The 20,000-nt window shown below is 43.0% G+C and overlaps 1 protein-coding gene across 2 annotated transcripts in view; it reads right to left on the bottom strand.

Moving 5' to 3' along the window:
• The window catches only part of LOC129841128 (teneurin-3-like), a 570,942-nt gene that overhangs the window by 445,163 nt on the left and 105,779 nt on the right, over positions 1-20,000 (bottom strand). The window contains exon 2 of one of the 2 annotated variants that reach the window (XM_055909241.1): positions 11,736-11,780. The gene's annotated coding sequence lies outside the window, so the exon portion shown is untranslated. Of the gene's footprint in view, positions 1-10,520; positions 10,833-11,735; positions 11,781-20,000 lie in introns of those variants that run through there. The other variant, XM_055909243.1, reaches the window with a different exon arrangement.

Raw genomic sequence — 20,000 nt, 5'->3', positions numbered from 1 at the left:
AAATTTATTTCACCTTTATTTAACCAGGTAGGCTAGTTGAGAACAAGTTGTCATTTACAACTGCGACCTGGCCAAGATAAAGCAAAGCAGTGCGACACAAACAACAACACAGCGTTACACACGGACTAAACAAGTATTCAACTGTGAATACTGACTACTGCCGTGGACATGGCATGCAAATATCCTATTTTTGTCTCACAGACGGAGAAGGTAAAATGCACAAGGGGGTTTCGGGAGCTGTTGATGTGACAACGTCTATGTTTACACATTTTGACATAGCTGCAGTTCTATTTTCAGTGAAAAAGGAGACACCGCTATGACGGCCATGACAGTAAGCTGGCCAGAAAAGGTTCTCCACACTGATCTTTTGGGATTTGGTTTTTAGCTCTTTCTGGTTGGAGTAGAGATCTTTCTGACACCATATCACCTGAAGCGTGTATAGGATTTTAAATGGGGTGGGTGAAGCCTGGTTGGGTTTTACAAGGGAGGATTTAGCTCCTACTCTCCCATCTCAACACATTCACCCACAACTGCAGGCGTCTTGACTCCCTGGCATACATTCCTCTCTGCTACCCTAAATATGGAAAAAGACGGGGATTATTCAGAAGTGATTTTGAATTTTTACGGAAAGCCTTTCGGAAGACAATTATTCCCCCTCACCCCTGTTCCCTGACTATGCAGAAGGAAGCCATCTGCCTCAGCAGATAGCTGCATGGGCTGGAATATATGTCCAATGTATGTCACATGCACAGGATGTAAGTATGGCACTAGGAGCTTGGCGCACTAACACAGCCTGATGGGATAATGGCCTAGTCTCGCAGCAAAACAGATGGGTAGTTCTCATTTGACATCGATTTCATTCATATTAAAGGATTGCTCTAGAGCTATCTAGCATTGAGTCACCATGATATGAGTGATAGGTTGTCATGGCAAGCTGCTTGTTTATGCATCGGTCATTATGATGTAATGTTGATGTTCTGACGAACAGGCTGGATCATTTGTGGAAAGTCAAACAAAAAAAATGAAACATGAATTTAGATTGGGGGAACAATTTCTAAGATTGAGACGGAAAGGAGGGGGGGGGGGGTTGGTGGTAAAATTTGCACGCGTTCTATTGGCTGATGTGTTTCTACCCGAGAGGGAGCAGAAGTGTTGAGGAGGGCTGATGGGATTTGAGAGAAGGACAAATAGAATAGCTTTTTAAAATAATATGAAGCAGTGATTGGTTGGCATTCTAACCAGTCAGAAATTTGGCATGCAGTCAGTCAGCAACCAATCAGGTCACTGGTAGTATTTCAGTCATCCCCCCCATCGTTTTTGTCAGTTTCAAAATGAGGGAAAACAATGTTAACAGTTGACGCTACATTGTCAAAGCACATTTATATTCACACCATTCTCTTTGAGCTATTTCTGGCAAGAGACACTCTTGACTTCTATGCAGTCAATTGTTCCAATTCAATTCTACAGTCAATTCTATTTTGATCATGAAAACACTACTACTCTTGCACACATACAAGTAGGGTTTTTCATGAGAGATCTTAGAATGTCAATGTACGACAACGAAAAAGTCCACTTAAAAGAGAACAAAAACGATCAGCTTGTTAAGAAATCGGATGGAATCTATGGCGATTTCATGGTATCTCCAAGACGGATTCATCCAGACAACTATATTAGCCGTGTCGAACAAACTTAACAATGCCCATCACACTTTGTGTAGGGAGAGCGAGGGAACAGGCCTATGCATTTCAATTACTCTTGTCTCTATCAAGCTTGCCCAGACACAAACTAGTTTGCGTTGAACAATGCGACGGCGCATTCAGCACCACACCTTTGTTACAACTTCATTGTCTACGTGCAGCTAAACATAAATATCACGGCCCATTAATTCCATTAGAGAATGAGCGCTATTCAACACAACGGACACGCCGGCGCAGCCCCTTTGACTGTAAAACTGAATTACCTGGCCGCTGAAATTAAAATGATATCTTGACAGGCACACCTAATGAAGTTGGTTTAGGCTGTGATCGATGGTAATAACGTTGACAGGGTGACGGTGGGCTAACTGGGTAGAAAGGTTGGGAGATTGGAGATATTGCCTGGTTGTCTCCATAAACATCTCTGTCCACTGGACCTTGCATAATACTGTTGGAAATTGAACTGAGGGTTCAGAGTTCTTCAGGGAGCACCGGCCAAAGAGCGTTCGTCTCCGGTGACCGTGGCGATAAATGAGAACAATGCGATTCAACAAGGTGTCCATTACTTTGTTCATTATTGGACTTAATCTAATAGCAAACGGTTAGGCCCTAGCTTCTAGCTTTCCTCAGACCAGATTCCTTGACATCGAATTGAAGGAAGTCTTTTAATTTAAATTGAAAGTCAATAACATGTCTCCTTCTCTTTAAGACAGTAAAATGAAGGGAGAAGAAAAATAAAAGCCCATTTAAAACCCCCATGTGTTTTTACTTTCTTCATTATGGAAAAAAGGAGGGAGGAATTGTCTAAAGACATATAATTGGATTGCCGAAGCAGTTTCTTAATTGACTTCTCTATCGTAGCTAATATAAGCGTACATTTTTATGTGTGTTCACCACATCCCAAATTGAACCCAGGAGGTCACCGTTGGCTCTCTAGACGGGACTCATTGGGCACCATTGCGAAGCTAAGAAATTCAATTTAGATGCTGGAGATTGACTGGCTAATTCCAAGGTACCTATAATGGGTTTCTACAGTTGCCTTAATTAAGTTTGCACATTAACGTGCTGGTTACACTCTTTAAACCTCTACATTTCCCTCGTGGTCAACATTTGAGGTAGGGAAGACAAAATTAAAAAATCGCTAGCGCACTAATTGACAAAGTTAAGCCTCCCCTTGGAGCTGCACCTGACAACACAAACAAAAAGCTCATTTGATGGCATACATGGGCGCGTGGTTGCCCATAAAAATCTACTTTTTACTGTAGCTGAGAGGATAGTTGCTTATTTGTTCACTTATTTATCCATCTGTCTACCTCTCTTTCTGTTACTCCTACAGTGTTGTCCTGAAACTATACACTAGATGAAAGTGTTGCGTTTTGAAGTAACCTCCGGTCAAACCGCCAAACTGTCATGCATTTAAATGAGATGCTTAACATGTTTTATATAGGTTCGATTATACACCTGGAACTCAAACTATATATGTAAATAAACATTAAAAACGGAATAATCTATTGTTTAAAAAAATATATAATGGGGGTTCCAGGTGTACAGTATATAAGGACCTGGCAAAAACAGAATATCAACTGTTCCTCTCTCTAAAACATGTTAAGCATGAACACTAAAATTGCACAATTATATATACAGTATATATATATATAAAAAACTATATATATATTGCATAAACATCTATATCTACTGAGACTATAGAACTATGATTGATAGGACAAAGAGGTCGTTCATTTAAAGAGGTGTATGTCATGTATGACATCAACCAACAGCTCAGTGCAGGACAATAGTGCTCTCTGTAGTGCAATCTCAATTGAAGCTCCTTTTACCCGCTTAGCCAAAGCTTTCTCTCAATTATTGATTTTCGATTATGGATTTGTGTCGGTCCCCCTCTTCACTCGCTTCCCGTGCCCGTCACTTTGGTCTTGGCCTACAGCAGTTGCGTCGGCTCCCGATCCCTTACCCTGGTTGACCCTTCAAACCGTCTCACTCCATCTTAAAAGCATGATTCTATACATCTTAGATACTCTGCTCACAGTTGAAAAAAGGACCAATATGGTAAATGTGAAATTGAGTGAACAAAAAATACAATAACAATGTAATTGATTTTAATTTAGCAGAGGACCACGCAGGTGTAAACATGTAGGCTACTTGAATCGAAACAATTTAAAAATGTATACTTAAAAAAATTTCTCTTCTCAATAAATGAGACAATTAAGTAACAAGAATAAAGATTCTTATAATCAAACTATACATTTCCATCAAATAGATGACTTTATTTTAATATACAACATTCAATATATACCCCATTTCATAGACCGAGGTAGAACTACAATACCATTTCCTTTGTTTTCCAAAAACAAAAACAGAACCGCAACACATTGCATTTATAACTTATTTCTATATCTATAAAAATGAGTTCTCTTCTCAGGAGTGAATATAAATCAAACTCTTAAAACTACCAACAAAGAAAATTACTTTTAAATTAGTACGTGGTTCCTTCGTACTTCAAAATGATATTGCATTAATGTATTATCCTTGAAAGGAAAACATACTAAAACTTACAATTCAAAATCCATGATTCCCCATCAACTCAGATACCTTTCCTCCTTTTTTTTGTTTCCTCCTGCTTCTCTGCTAAAGCAAGGTTTTGGATGGTATTTTTATATCATGTCTGGGGCGTTAAATGGACATTTCACATTCTGCTATTAGCACTAAATTAGGCCTAAATCACTGGGCCTGGCCAACGACCTTGTCCTTTGGTGTGACTTGTACCCTGAATCAGCAATGGGGCCAGGGTCTCTCTCTCTCTCAGTCCCCCCCTGAGTACTATGAAAGAAGGGTTAATATGGCCGCTCTGCCAAGAACACAATCCTGATTTACTATGGATGTGTCCCAAATGGTACAATATTCCCTTTAGAGAGCATTACTTTTGACCTGGACCCAGAGGTTAACCCATAGGGCTCTTGACAAAAGTAGTGCACCATGTAGGGAATAGGATACAACTTGGGACACAGCCCTGATTTACTATGTATAGGATGAGTCCCAAATGGCACCCTGTTCCCTTTATAGTGCTCTACTTTTAACCTGGGCCCAGTTTCCCAAAAGCATCTTAAGGCTAATGTCATTGTTAGAACCTCCGTAGATGCATCGTTAAAAACACTCGTAAGCCTAAATTCCATCGCTATAGGGAAACCGGGCGGAGGGAACATAGTGTAACTCATCGGGCTCTTGACAAAATGTGTGCACTATGTAGGAAATAGGTTGCCATTTGGGACACAGCCCCTGATTTACTATGACAGTATCAAAGGCACTGATGCAGTGAGGTAAAACAATCTTATTACCAGATTGTCACCGGCTCGCCCATTTGTTTTATTAGGTTCCTGTCATTTCCCCCAAATGTCACGGCGTCGTTATAAACCTCTCGGTTGCATCTCTGGTTAGCTACACGCTCTTCTGAGCACACGGAACGATGTTCGCTATTTATGTCAAGTGGGATTTTATAAGGTTAAAATTGGAGTGGAATATTCTGAAAGGTTCTAAATCAGTGGTTTGATAGGTGCAGGAGCAGTTGAACACAGCCTCTGTATGCTGCCATGTTCATATTGTCTGTTTATGCATTGCAGTTCATAGATTAAAACATTAAAAGAGTTCAATTAAACATGATTGGCATAGATTCAATTAAAACGTAACATTGGGGCCTGTAGTCTACAACTTTCACAGTAAATCATCTTGAATCTATTTTTACCTTACCATATATTCAATTGATTATTATGACACAAAGATAGGAAGGCCTAAATTAACATGACTCGATTGACGAAAAGTAGGCGTGAGTGTCAGATTACTGCAAACAACAGATCTTTTGGCAAAGTTTCATCATTCGACGTGATGCAAGAGACTTTGGGGAAGCGAAATGATAGGCTGTCAGATAACACCCATCCTCCGGCATTTTTAGAAACTTACAGCCTGTCAGGGCCGATATGACAAATTGCCGTTGAGGTCAGAGGTGAATGTTTGGCAGCTTCTTAGCACAGAAACGGAGCTGGAATCAACCCAGCCCTTCCTTCATACGGGGCTGTCAGCACCCTTCTCCTTCCTCCTCCTCCCGTAACTTTGTCAGCCTCGGCATCCCTCTTTCCCGCTCTCCCAGCGCCGATCATTCAGGAACACTCCGATACTTCCCCTCATCCCTCCTTCATCCCTCCTTCTTTAAATTCATCCCTCAAACTTTTCAAACTAAGTCCCTAATGTACTGTAAGGTGACGTGATGTATACAGTGGTGAACCGTGCCCATATGAGGTCTATTTGCACAGCTGATGTCTGACCATGTCTGTTTATATCTACAAGACACAATGGAGGCCATTTTATTTTTCTGGTGGGGAGAGTACAGCATACAGTCTTGATCTCAGAAGGCATGACAGTCCTGTCTAGAAGCCAGTCAAGGCTGACCCTATTTAAAGACAAGTGAAAGCAAATGGGGGTAGGCAGGGCTAGCGCTCCACAGAGCCAGATAAAACAATTCTGCATTGCGCTGAAATTGCGTCATTTGATATCCGGGGCAAATGACTGAGCACACAGTTCCTGCATCCGTATATGTTCTGTAAACACATTAGTAGCGGAGGGATTTCAGCTAGAGCTGATGATCCTCCTCAGGAGAGTGGATGAAACTTGACCAAAAACCCAAACCTCTCTCTTTCCCTTACTCTGTCTCGACTCTCCTTCTCTCCCCGTTCTTTCCTCTTTCTTTCCAGTCTTCATCTCTCCCTCTAATTCTTTCCAGCCCCCCCCCCCTCCCTCATTGTGCCAGATGTTTTAAAAAACGACGCGCTGGCCTTAATTCCCTGAATCAGCCCAATGCATCCGTTCACCAGGGCAACACGTAGGTTTAATTGCACACTGTTACGCCGGCCTGACGCAGTGTAAGTGCAGCATGCAATTATTGAAAATAGATTATGTTCAGAATGGTGCTGATTGCCTCAGAGAGCTAAAGTGCAATATTCTCAAACTTGTTCAAATGAAAACTTGAAAAGACAGTCCAAAGAAGATGATTCTTGACTTTGAGAACAACAGAGTGAGCTCATTTTAAATAGAACCAAGGTAGATGAATATCATAACACTTCAAACTTATTTTCTGCTTTGAGCATTTCCAAAATAATTATCTTTAACTATTGGGGGATTTGCTTTACTGCTGCTCTAGTAATGACTACATGATATCAGAATTAAAAGATGATTCAAGATTACAACTGTAATAATTACAATAATTTCTGAATAATCTCTGAATGCTTTCAGGCTACACATTTCATTTCAGACCTTTTCTTTCTCCAAGTTGTTAAATCAAAAACTGATTCTGGAACAGTAAAAAGAATGACAGGCCACAGACTCATTACGAAGCTTGATAGTCTCCACCAACTCCCCAGAGCACCTCATTTAGCATTGAGATGGGGTCTCGATGTGGAGTTGACTGGGCCTAATTCCTACACGGTAACCGAAGGTTGAGGGCCGTTTCCTGTCTGAGCCAAGTCAGCCAAGTCAAAGTGTCAAATGAGTTTCTACTTCCAGAGTCACATTATTCGGGTTTTTAATCAAGCTTCCCTCACCTCAAGGTCTACCTGTTAAACAAGTCCAATGAATTTCCAGTTGGAACAATGTATACAGCTAGCTGCCTATGTGGTTGTTTAGTAAGAGGAGCACAACACATGACATTTAACTCTACAGTGAAGGAGGAATCATATTATCATTTCCATTTACTGTTTGAGCTAAATACACAGCGACAAACGGCTTAAGTACACAAGACAAAGAAGAAATCAACCAGAATACATTATACAGTAGCATTAGTCTCACATTGGGTGTGAGATATATTAGAGTGATGGGGGAATATCTTCGCTATGAAGAGGCTGCAAAGCAGCACTAAGTGTTTGTTTGCTTTCATGAATTTTAAATCGGCACATCTGTAAACAAAAACAGTCAAAATCCATTTAGCGCGCCTCAGCCTCTCAAAGTGATGTGTCGGCGGTTTTGATAGTTACAAACAACCTTCAGAACAAAACTCTGACGCCACAAAATCGCTATCGTGCCTCTGCATTTTCCTCGGGATTGATTTGGTGACTTGGATGCTGTTGTGGCACCACAAACAAAATGGCTGCTTGACACAATCACACCCCAACACAAACATATTCCTCCACAGAGTGACTTGTGAGAAGTAGTTCCGACTTCCCCACTGAGTCGCTTGCCTCCAGCTTGTTACCAGTCCTCCTAAAAGTGATCCTATGGCCTTTCCTTTTCATCTAACACAGGGGTATTCTTCCTCTCTAATCAGGGACTGATTTAGACCTGGGACACCAGGTGGGTGCAATTAATGATCAGGTAGAACAGAAAACCAGCGGGCTCCGGACTTCGTCGAGTAAGATTTGAAAACCCTTGGGTTAGACCATCCAAATTCATGCAATTGCTCTCACATGTTCCATGTTCTCATCAAATTCAGCATGACTGCCATTTTGGAGGGTTGATATTATCCTGGCAGTTCTTTGATAAGAACAGAAAACTAATGGCATCATCAGCACCAGTCCTGATAAGCAGCAGTTTGATGACTTAACAACATCCTACTGTATTAGCAGTATTGGACACAATCTATACAAGGGCCGCAATATATATACTGTACCACCACCCCATGTTCTGTCCTGCTGGGGGACAGCGCTGGTGTCAGCACAGTAATTGGCTTACAGGGATACAGCCTTCGCTATCCGCTGTATTTCTGACAGTGGCTTGAAAAGGAATAGCCGAGTTTCGGGCCCTTGGGACACCGAAGCAAAACAGTATGCAGTCTTCATCTGACTGCGGTGAAACTACAGAGCCAGAGCCTGTAGAACTGAAAGGACTTTGCTCTAGTTCTTGATGAAGACATCCTGCCTCACATCAATACATGTCAAACAGTCTGTAATCAGTTCATAGAGGATGCAGAGAGAGGTCCACCCGATTTTTACTACGCTAAGTCTCATCTGTGGCACTGAGAGACTGAAACCGCACAGGTGCTATTTCTTTTTGAACTATTCTGAAATAGCTTTCATATTTACATTTGCGATGTTAAGAGCAGCCATTCAGGGCAATTTAGTGTGCGTTTGTGCGTGCGTCAGCATCTGCGTCAATCTCTCTCCACCGTGTCGCCTCTTCGGCCCTCTCTCACCTACCCTCGCCACACGCTGCGTGACCAGCTTCCATTTCACGGCGAGAGGTAAATATTCCCTTAATGATAGCATCACCAAGCCCCACCGCTGCAGATTGCAGGTGTATTACCTCTCTGAGAATACAACTTTGCCCTTATCTCTCTAGCCCAGACAGGCCGTTGAAGGGGGATAGAGAAGGAGTACAGGCATACAGAGGCATTAGACGACAGGCAGGCAGAGCCTCTGGCCTGCACAAAAGACTGCAAAAGTATCGCTCTTGCGGCGAGGAGAGAGGACATTATCGGACACTCAAGTGGATTGTCACAAGGTACAGTTTTTTGGGCACTGCTGATGTTTAGAGTTTTTCTTTTTTGTTGTGACGATTAAGCACACCAGTAAACTTGCTGGTTATGTGGGTGGTGGGCAGTGAGACTCTATTGTGGCAAGTTCTTTGCCAGGTTGTTACAGTTAGCCTTTTTTTACATTACGTACCATTGTAATGACTTTAAAAATGTACGCATTTCAAACATTTTTATTATAGAATACTATAGTTATATATAACGTAATTAAATGTCAATTGACTCATTAGGTATTTGTCTACCTCAAAATGTTAAATTCTTAAACTAGGACATTTTAGTGAGTCCAGAGGGCACCCTTTTAAGTCTCCACAACTCATGATCTTGGGAAATAGTTCCAATGCACTATTCAACCATAGAGGCCTGTTCATTTTGATAACCTATTAACAAGGTATGTATAAGTCATTTCAATCACGCAAATCCCTTTTAATTAAAAAAATTCATTGTAAACTACTGAACCTTTACGTCTGCTTACGATTCGCAATAATCAACTCGCAATTAATATGACTGTTAACCATATTTTCCTTTTTAAGTCCACCTCCTTGCAGTTTCTTAAATAGGAAACGATAACAAAAGCCGTTGAAGAGGACTTCAACATTAATTGCTTTTCGTTGTCTTTTTTTTAAGAGCACAGTACTGCTATAAATTTCGTGTTCTTCTAATACAAAGTAATGTGGATGGTAATTAAGTGAGAATTTAACAATGTGCGGTTGAAATGGCCTTTCGTCCTTTAGTGGGGCCGTCTCCCTGCTCATTTTCAATGTGGTCAAGGACATGGACTTAGAAGCTATATTTCAGTATAATAACTCAGCCCACACTGTAAATTAGCCTTGTTCAAGACCCGTAAATAATTACCAAAGTGTAAAATTCCCTCATTCTTAAGCCTTAGAGACGTCTAAACTATAATAATGAATTATGTCCACTATTTAATGTCAAAAATGTCAAACACGGATATTCAATTGACTTGAGAAAACAGGAAGCAATGGCCGCCAAATTCTACACGTAAACAAATGGAATTTAAAACAATTATCTATATGAGTAATAGTTGACTCTCTTAGTTGTTCTACTGGCAAATGTGATTATAGGGAGCTTTGAAAATTGCCCTGAAAATCTATCTGCCTGTCACGATAGTTGACACAAAATTTCACAATAATCCAAAAAATACATTTGACAAACTAAAGACATGTAACAAGATTACTGTGGATTAGGGTAGAAGAACTATGTGAAGTATCATAATTATATTGTATTCATTAAAATACGGACATTTTGAGAAACACAGGCCCACTTCAGCTTCGCACACATACCTTCTGTGCTCATCCCAACATCATCCGCCATTTTGTGAAATCACAGATGCGCAGTTTCTCGATATCCTAAAATGTCAGCTCTCAGTTACGAAACATGCGCCAAACGAAACCAACAGAACCTTCTTATAGATCCACATTTCTTGAACAGGTCCTAGACCTCTGGATGTTTTAATAAACTAACTAAACACTAACTATGGTCAATGGGTCCTCAAAGCACAGGCTGGATCACTGTCAAGCGATAGATATGTATCTGCCGTGATAGAGACTCAACACACATTACCCGGCTAACCTCTCTGCATTGGCTAACTTTTAATCCTCTCAATGTAGGGTTAGAGTCTCCCTGACCCCCCCCCCCCCCCCTCATCTTACCCGACGCCTTTCTCTGTTCTCAGGGGGCCTGACATTGTGCATTACTGTACAATACACAACACGCTGCCCCCACGCTGCCTCCCCTAAGAAAAGATGGGCCAGTAGAGAAGAGAGTGCTCATGGGTAGCGAGTGCTGAGCGGGCCACTGCTGACGGGGGGGATTGTGGGAAATCAGCATGGGGCAGCGTGGAGCGCCGTCAGACACACCAAAGAGAGAAGAGAGAAGAGGAGAGAACATTGGAGGGAGGGAGGGATGGGAGGGATGAGTGGATGGATGAGTGGAGGGTGAGGCAGGCGTGGGCAGAGTACTATTAGCTGCATTCACTACTTATCCTGCGGGGGGTGTGAGTGGGTGGGTGAGTGTGTGCGTGTGTCAAGCGAATCACACCAGAGGGGTCATCAGTCACCGGGTGGCTGAGCAGATGGGATGGTAGCCGGGGAGGGTAGCAGCTAGGAGGGATGTTCTCTGTGTACTGTACAGGAGCAGAAACATTGATATGGATAAAGACATGCTTGATGGCCTGTCAGAACTGACAAGGGTGGATCGTCAGGATACATGTGGTTCCATCCAAAATGCCTCTAGGCTGGGTTAGATTCGTCAGTTACTTGAAGTGACTCGATCATGCACAACTACCGAGTGTCGGAAATAGCTAACGGCCTCAAGATCCTTGCACTTTTCTTCTGGACTTTTGCGATGGTTATTGTAAAGTTTCATCATCATTAACTGTTAAGATTATCATTACTATTGTTTGTGTATTGTGTTATTATAAAACAATATGTTACATTACTATTATATGTATTCATAGTACTTAGTATTATATTCATTCAGAAAATCAAGACACTTACATTTACAGACTCCCACTCCCTCTGTCCTCAGACAGATGCTTGGACCTGCAGGAGAAAGAGAGAAGAAGACATTATAGAGAGGCTGTTCTCTGAGCCCCCCCCCTACCCCCTTTATTACAACGTACACTACAGCAACACGCCTCTGCTTCTAACACATGAGACCGGCTCTGACTACAGGCTATACAAGCCACCATGATTCAGCCTTTACAAGAACCGAGGAAAAACAGGAACAAACACAGAAAAAAACCTCCAAAAACCTCCAACATAAAGACAGGAGCCAGGCTGAATTCATAAAGATCTCAGCGGGAGAAGATTGGTGTTGTGGCCCTGGCCCGCTACAATCTGAAGGACCTAACACAATTCATACTCTCATCAATTAGGAATAGAAGAAGCTATTCGGCACCAAATGTGCCATTTATATGGGCGATGTCAGCCAAAGTACTGCTAATCATTAGCAGTTTAATTGCAGACATGGTTGGAGAGGTAAATGGCGCTGAATGGTTAGCTGTATTTATCCGTCACCAGTAGCTCTAGAGCTCCATCTACTGGTTGTGTTACCCTCAAGTAGAACCTCCCCATAACCTGTTTGGAAACAAAAACAAGTATTTCACTATTAAAAGCTGCCGACCAAATTCACATAGGAATGTGAGTTATAGATCTGTCATTGTCAATGAAAGCAAGCCTAAGAAGTAGTAGATATGTTCTATATGCACTATTTCTATGCTTCCTGTTCGTAAGTTTCTTTTTTTTGCGTCTTTTACTGTCAGTTTTGTACACCATCTTCAAACAGTTGAAAATACAATATTTTTTGTTATTGAAAAGATATTTCGCAGCGGTTTAGATGATAAAATGATTCTCTACACTATGCATTGCTTGTTTTGTCACTAATTGAAATTAGGCAAACCATTCGAATTTTAGCAACCAGGAAATGACAGAGCTATTTCTGCATACTGCACCTTTAAAAGTAATGCCATATGCTTTTTAAACATAACATATAAATCATTAACTGAATAATCCGTTTGGACTGTTGCTGCTGTACTGTGACTTGTAGACTGATAGTACATGATAACAAATGCTGTACCACAACTGCAGCTGTGAAAACAGCTGACCTTATAGCCTATTATTTGTTACTTAAAACGTAAGGTGGTGTTATATGGACATGGCTACCTTTACGCTGCATATAACCTGAACACAGGGGGTCTCCGTACCACAGATAGATAATCTCTTTCAGTCTTAGTTCCCTACGTCTAATAGATGCAGAGAAACAGTCCTCTTCTATCACGTCCTATCCATCCGGCCCTATAACAACTAATACATTATAAATATGGTACATATCTACAGGATATCAGACCGCGTCTTCTGAGTTAATGATCCAAGGGATGAGTTTCATCATGAACCAGCGTCTCATCAAAAAGAGAAGAACACCGCCATGTTCTCTGAGAGTCAGAGACACAGCGTGCGTCTGGACTCAATCAGCACAGCCCAGAGTCCCCGGTCTGTACGTTATGAGGGATGAACGTGGGAGACTTCTGTTCTGCTCTCAGTTCCCAAGACACACACACAAACTCCGACACACCCTGAAAAACACACACACACACACCCTGAAAAACACACACACACACACACACACACACCCTGAAAAACACACACACACACACACACACACACACACACACACACACACACACACACACACACACACACACACACACACACACACACACACACACACACACACACACACAAAGAGAACATCAAAGGGTATACGTCTCAAATGTGATGCCACAATTTGAGTCTCTTCTACAATCTAAGTCTTCTTCTCCTCTCAAAAAGCTGAGGACAACAATGGGGCTGATACAGATGAGACTGCTTGCTGGGCAGGGAGATACGCAAGTCCTTTGTTTGTTCTTTGCAATAGGACAGTGAAGTACTACGGCTGCAGAGAGCTACAGGTAGGAGGAATGAATGAATGACTGGGGCATGTCAAATAATAGGGAATGAGTTGCTTTTGTTGGCTAACCTCATGGAGACCTTAGACTTTTGTTGTGTTACTTTTATTTGATTTTATGTAGAAAATTGGAAAATAAGAAGCATATACAATTTCTTAATGCTAAATTGTTTCCCTTTGTCATTCAAACAGAATATGAAAAGACCATAATTTACCAAGGCCAGTTTATGCCCTCCATTCCCACTCTAATTATCCTGCAAAAACGTGGTCCTTACCAGGGAAGGAGACTATTTGTAGTGAAAGGTGAAATGATGTCTTTTGACAAAAAAACTGAAGAATAAAAATGATTGATTCCCATTGCAGGTGAGGTTAGAGCCTAGCAGTCCACCGTCTAACAGTTACAGTGTGTGTGTGTGTGTGTGTGTGTGTGCGTGCGTGCTTGCGTGCGTGCTTGCGTGCGTGCGTGCGTGCGTGCGTATCTGTCTGTTTCAAGTTTTAATTACGGATGAATAGAAACTTGCAAAAACAATGAATTCATTTTGTTATTATGTTTGAGCAAAATGACAGCATTATCCATGGCAAAATGCAAAGAATTGCAGGAAACTAGCTCTAAAACTGAAAAAGTGTACGCAGAATATGTAGAATCGCAGAAAATTGGCTATAAAACTGTGTGTGAGGGGCCAACAGTAGAGGGACAGCAGGGGATGCACCAGGGGCCAGAGTGATCTGCTCTGTCGAGGATGGAGAGGACGGGGCCCTTACCCCCGTCCCCCTAAAAGGAGCCTCTCTCAGGGCCTTAGCATCACAGGGGCCCCCTTGGCAGGTGACTTCCAATGGAGACCCTTTCAGTGATGGAGACCCATGGGGGAGACTGCACCGAGCTACCCCAGCTCCCCTCACTCTACCCTGGGCTAATTATGTGGAGCTCCCCTGCTCCCCGTGGCCCTAGACAGATGAAATAGCTAGCGATACAGTAAAGGTTGAGGGCTTGGGGAGTGAGGCGCAGGTTTCGTTCCAACCCAATGGCCAGGTAAAGGTGTGCCAGGTGTCAGAAAGTTCCGCAGAAGGAACCTTAGGGAACATGGGGTACTCTTGAAGAATACAGTTAGGAACTTCAGTTTGGTTCCTTGTCCCAGCAGACTTTCTACAGAATAAAACTGACTGAACTTTTATGCAGGTGTTATGCAATTCCAACTTACCAGTAGTTTATATTTAACAGTGAGTGCATTACATCTCGTTTGACAAGTCTCACTTTGAAATTTTCAGTGCATTGAAACATGCGCACACATCCAACATTGATGATTACAGAGCTATGATTGGTGGATTTATTTCGTTTTGATTTCCCTATCCCCTGCGACTGGTTTACCTTAGTTGTCTGTTATTGAGATGGCTTGTCAAGTGGGCCGGTAAAGGCCTCATCAGATGGAAGAGAGAGAGAGAGAGAGAGAGAGAGAGAGAGAGAGAGAGAGAGAGAGAGAGAGAGAGAGAGAGAGAGAGAGAGAGAGAGAGAGAGAAATAAAGAGGGAGAGAGAAAGGGGGAGAAAGAGACAGAGAGCGAGAGGGAGAGACAGAGAGAGAGAGAAAGAGACCAAGAGAGAGAGAGAGAGAGGGTGGGGGGAGAAAGAGAGAGAGAGCGCAAGACAGAGAGAGCGAAAGAGACCAAGAGAGAGAGGGGGAGAAAGAGTGAGACACCAAATGAGAGAAAGAGACTGACATAGAGAGAGAGAAAGAGCCCAAGAGAGAGAGCCCAAAAGAGAGAGAGCGAGCGAGAGCTTGCCGGAGAGAGAGAGCGAGCCTGAGAGAGAGAGAGAGCGAGTGTGCCAGAGAGAGAGAGAGAGTGTGCCAGAGAGAGAGAGAGAGCCTGAGAGAGAGAGTGTGCCGGAGAGAGAGAGCCTGAGAGAGCGTGCAGGAGAGAGAGAGCGAGCCTGAGAGAGAGAGCGAGCCTGAGAGAGCGAGAGCGAGCCTGAGAGAGCGATAGCGAGCCTGAGAGAGCGAGAGTGAGCGAAAGCAAGAAAGAGAGTGAGAGAAGACAACCAACGTTAAGCTTTAGCAGTTGGTGTGTGTGTGTCCACTCTACTCCACCTGTCTGTAAGACTTCTGAAAGCCCTTCCTGCATACTGCAGGTGTATGGGAATGTATACATGTTCAACCCCTGCAGTTTGGGTTTCACTGAACATACACCAACTCCAGCAATATCCCTAATTCTGTCAAAATGACAAGCTCAACAACAGGGATGGTCTATGATCCGTTTCATATTCTGCTGTTTGTTTGTACACCTGGTTTGACTGAAAACCTCTACTTAATCACATATTCAGAATACACGCTGTCAGATCACCTTGGAAATCCAGTACAACGGAAACTTTGGAATAAAGGCTGCCACATTTAAACGTCTGAGTTAACTGTTAGCCTAATTTCCTTTAGGGTTCCTCAAATCACAGTCAGTCTAACTCTCGCCATGTCTGGTTCATACGGTATCCATATGAGGACAAACAGATACCTATTCTGGATTACACTGATACTAACATGCTGACCAGACGGGACACGTCGCGTGCGTGAGCGTCGCAAAATAAATGTAGAAATCCATGTTATTCAATTATTGCAGCCACACTGCTTGCGCGCGCCAACGAGCGTCTGCATTACAAAGGGCTAAAATTGAAGTCATTCCTATTTCTGACGCAGATCGCGCTACAAGTCCTGCCTCTCCCATCTCCTCATTGGTTTATAGAAGCAGGTACCCACGTGCCATCTCCTCATTGGTTATACCCACGTGGGTGATTGAAAGACGAACTGTTTTGCCAGTTGTCAAGGTAATTCAATGAAAGTTTAGATGCGATCACCATATAAGTTCAACGATGAAAAAGCCTGGAAGGAGGAGAGATGACTAGAAACGATTCGGTTGGCCGTTTTATGTGTGGATTAATTTGTCGGAGTAGAGGACCTTGTGCAATTCAGGTAAAATAACAACTCAATGTTTATATGTCAGGACAAATTAGCTAGCAACAGCAAGCGAACTAGCTAAATTGCCATACATGTTTAATGCTTTCGACCTGTCCACAAATGAATGTCATTGGTTCAGAGTTTGTTTTGATATTTTAACCTGCGTGTCGTGATCGCGTTTGGTGTGGAGGGGGGGGGGGGGGGGGGGGGGGGGGAATAAATGTATGCACGACATCGCACGATGGCGCACGTGCACAGCCAGTTTGGGTTCCGTGTAACTCCCTGCGAGGCTGAGGCTGTCCTAATATGGACACCGTTGGCACTGAACAGGTTAACAACATGACATCTAATCCAGCCAACAGGTAATTCATCCATTAACATCCTCTTAACGCTTTCTGAGAGCTTAATCATGTCCAGTCTCAAGGGTGATTACACATTACACACCGCTCCCAGTCTCTTCGGCAATACACACACGCACAGACGACACGTACCCACACGATGAAGTTCTGGGATTAGGCCATGCTCTCCGACACAAGGTCATGTTAATAAGCAAGACGTCGGACGGTGACTAGACACGGATCAGACCATCATCCCTCCCTCACACTCGTCCTGGGCGGCAGCCTGCTACATGTACTGTACTCCAGCTGAATGAAAGGCCTTTAACTAAAAGGGAGTTGTGCGGCTAGTTTCTCCAGGGTGTTATGCTCGTGTCTCTAATTCCACAGAGGAAGGGAGATCTCTGGAGGGCTCAGAGGACTCGCAGAGAAGGCTATGACAGTGGCTAACCGCTGCTCCGGTATATGGATATGGTAGTGTGTGTGTGTGTGTATGTGTGTGTGTGTGTGTGTGTGTGTGTGTGTGTGTGTGTGTGTGTGTGTGTGTGTGTGTGTGTGTGTGTGTGTGTGTGTGTGTGTGTGTGTGTGTGTGTGTGTGTGTGTGTGTGTGTGTGTGTGTGTGTGAGGTCAACAGTGATGTACACTGTGCGTATTCAGAAACACTTCGGCGTCTCTGTGGGCGTTGCGTACGGAATATATGTTTCTGCAGACCTTAAGGTGACTAACATCCGTGTACGAAGCAGATAACCACCACATGCACGTTAGCCATTCTCTACACACCACTTGTTGCAGGGAGATCCTAGTTAGTAGATCTACAGCTGGGGTCATAACGTGGCAGCAGAAAGCTAGGCTACATCCTAAATGGCCCCCTAATCCCTATGCAGGCAGGACCAGAGCGCATAAGGTGCTAGGTAGGGAATAGGTTGCCGTTCGGGACGCATGCCTGGCTTGTGTGTTCCCAATCTGTATCGTAAATCATAAAGCCTTCCCAGGTCTGCCATAAAATATTCATATCACAGTTTAAGAGAGACACCCGGTTCGTTTTCAGCCCCATCTTAATTCCATTTTACGACAAGCAAAAAGCAAAAATTGTTAGTACACACTCCTTTAGATTGATTAATAATGGTTACAGGGTTTTCTATAAATCAGAGAGGGGCAGGAGGGCATGGTGGGATGTGAATGAGAATTACTATTACTGTTTGTGTGGGGCGAGAGGGCTGTGTGTGTGTGTTCATTCTTCAAGGTGTGAGCCTTGTAAACAGGGGTCTAATGTCGCCTGGGAAAGCTGCAGTTCTTGGTCAAGGAACATTCTACCAGGTGCAGTTAGGAAGGCAGTCAAAGTTGCATTATCATGTCACCCAAGGATCTTATGAGTTTCTTGATGCTCTCTCGTCTCGCTGCTGATTAGGGATCTCACACACACACACATGATTAGGGATCTCACACACACACACACACACACACACACACACACACACACACACACACACACACACACACACACACACACACACACACACACACACACACACACACACACACACACACACACACACATACATACACATTCACATACACATACACATACACATACACACACACACACGATTCGCAGAGCCTGACATCATCTGAAAAAGTAACTTCCCAATCCTGCCCAGGCCTGGGTTATACAAATCCATTTTGGAAGAAAAATGGCTGCCCATCGCTGAAAGGCCTCCACCCGTCTACCTTTACAAAGAAAACGACTATTCTCTCTCTTCTTTCCTCTCCTGCAATTTGGCTGCTAATCAGAAAGCATCAGCTGGTCGGTGGGTTCTGGATTTCCTCACCTAGTGCATCAAACCATTCTCTCCCTGCTCCTCCTGGACAAAAAGGAGTCATTTACGCTACATCTATCTTTTTTAAAAAGCCATTATGCCGTGTTAGCCGCGCTTGATTGTTTCTTTATTGAATTTGGGGGCCTGCCGTTGCCCTTCAGGTCTTGGCAAAATTATCATGTTTCTTTTCTACCCCTCCCTCTCCTCCTCCTCTCCTCTTCTCCTCTCCTCCTCCTCTCAAGTCCATTATCCCCCAAAACAAATTCTTATAGGAGGAGTGTAACCAGGATCTCTCTGTTTAAAACAGAAATCTACAATCAGAATACATCCCTAATGACAATTAATCAGTCATGTAAGACTGAGACAATAGGCCTGTCTCAATATGCGTACTCAAAATAGTACCCTGATTGTGGATATGATAATATAACGTTTTATAGTAAGTGAACATTCAAAAATGCTGTATGCTTTAAATGCCAGGATGTCATACTTACTTTCTGCTTTTCATCTAGTTACTGAGGTGAATCATGTTCAGAATTCACTGCATGCTATTGCGGAGCTGAATCATGTTCAGAATTCACTGCATGCTATTGAGGAGGTGAATCATGTTCAGAATTCACTGCATGGTACTGAGGAGGTGAATCATGTTCAGAATTCACTGCATGCTATTGAGGAGCTGAATCATGTTCAGAATTCACTGCATGCTATTGAGGAGCTGAATCATGTTCAGAATTCACTGCATGCTATTGAGGAGCTGAATCATGTTCAGAATTCACTGCATGCTATTGAGGAGCTGAATCATGTTCAGAATTCACTGCATGCTATTGAGGAGCTGAATCATGTTCAGAATTCACTGCATGCTATTGAGGAGCTGAATCATGTTCAGAATTCACTGCATGCTACCGAGGAGCTGAATCATGTTCAGAATTCACTGCACGCTACTGAGGAGGTGAATCATGTTCAGAATTCACTGCATGCTATTGAGGAGGTGAATCATGTTCAGAATTCACTGCATGCTACTGAGGAGGTGAATCATGTTCAGAATTCACTGCATGCTACTGAGGAGGTGAATCATGTTCAGAATTCACTGCATGCTATTGAGGAGGTGAATCATGTTCAGAATTCACTGCACGGTACTGAGGAGCTGAATCATGTTCAGAATTCACTGCACGCTACTGAGGAGCTGAATCATGTTCAGAATTCACTGCATGCTATTGAGGAGCTGGATCAT

Source organism: Salvelinus fontinalis, chromosome 42, assembly GCF_029448725.1.
Source record: "Salvelinus fontinalis isolate EN_2023a chromosome 42, ASM2944872v1, whole genome shotgun sequence".
Taxonomy (NCBI): Eukaryota; Metazoa; Chordata; class Actinopteri; order Salmoniformes; family Salmonidae; genus Salvelinus; species Salvelinus fontinalis.
The sequence above is the reverse complement of the archived record's forward strand: the minus strand, read 5'-3'. Positions and strand labels throughout refer to the sequence as shown.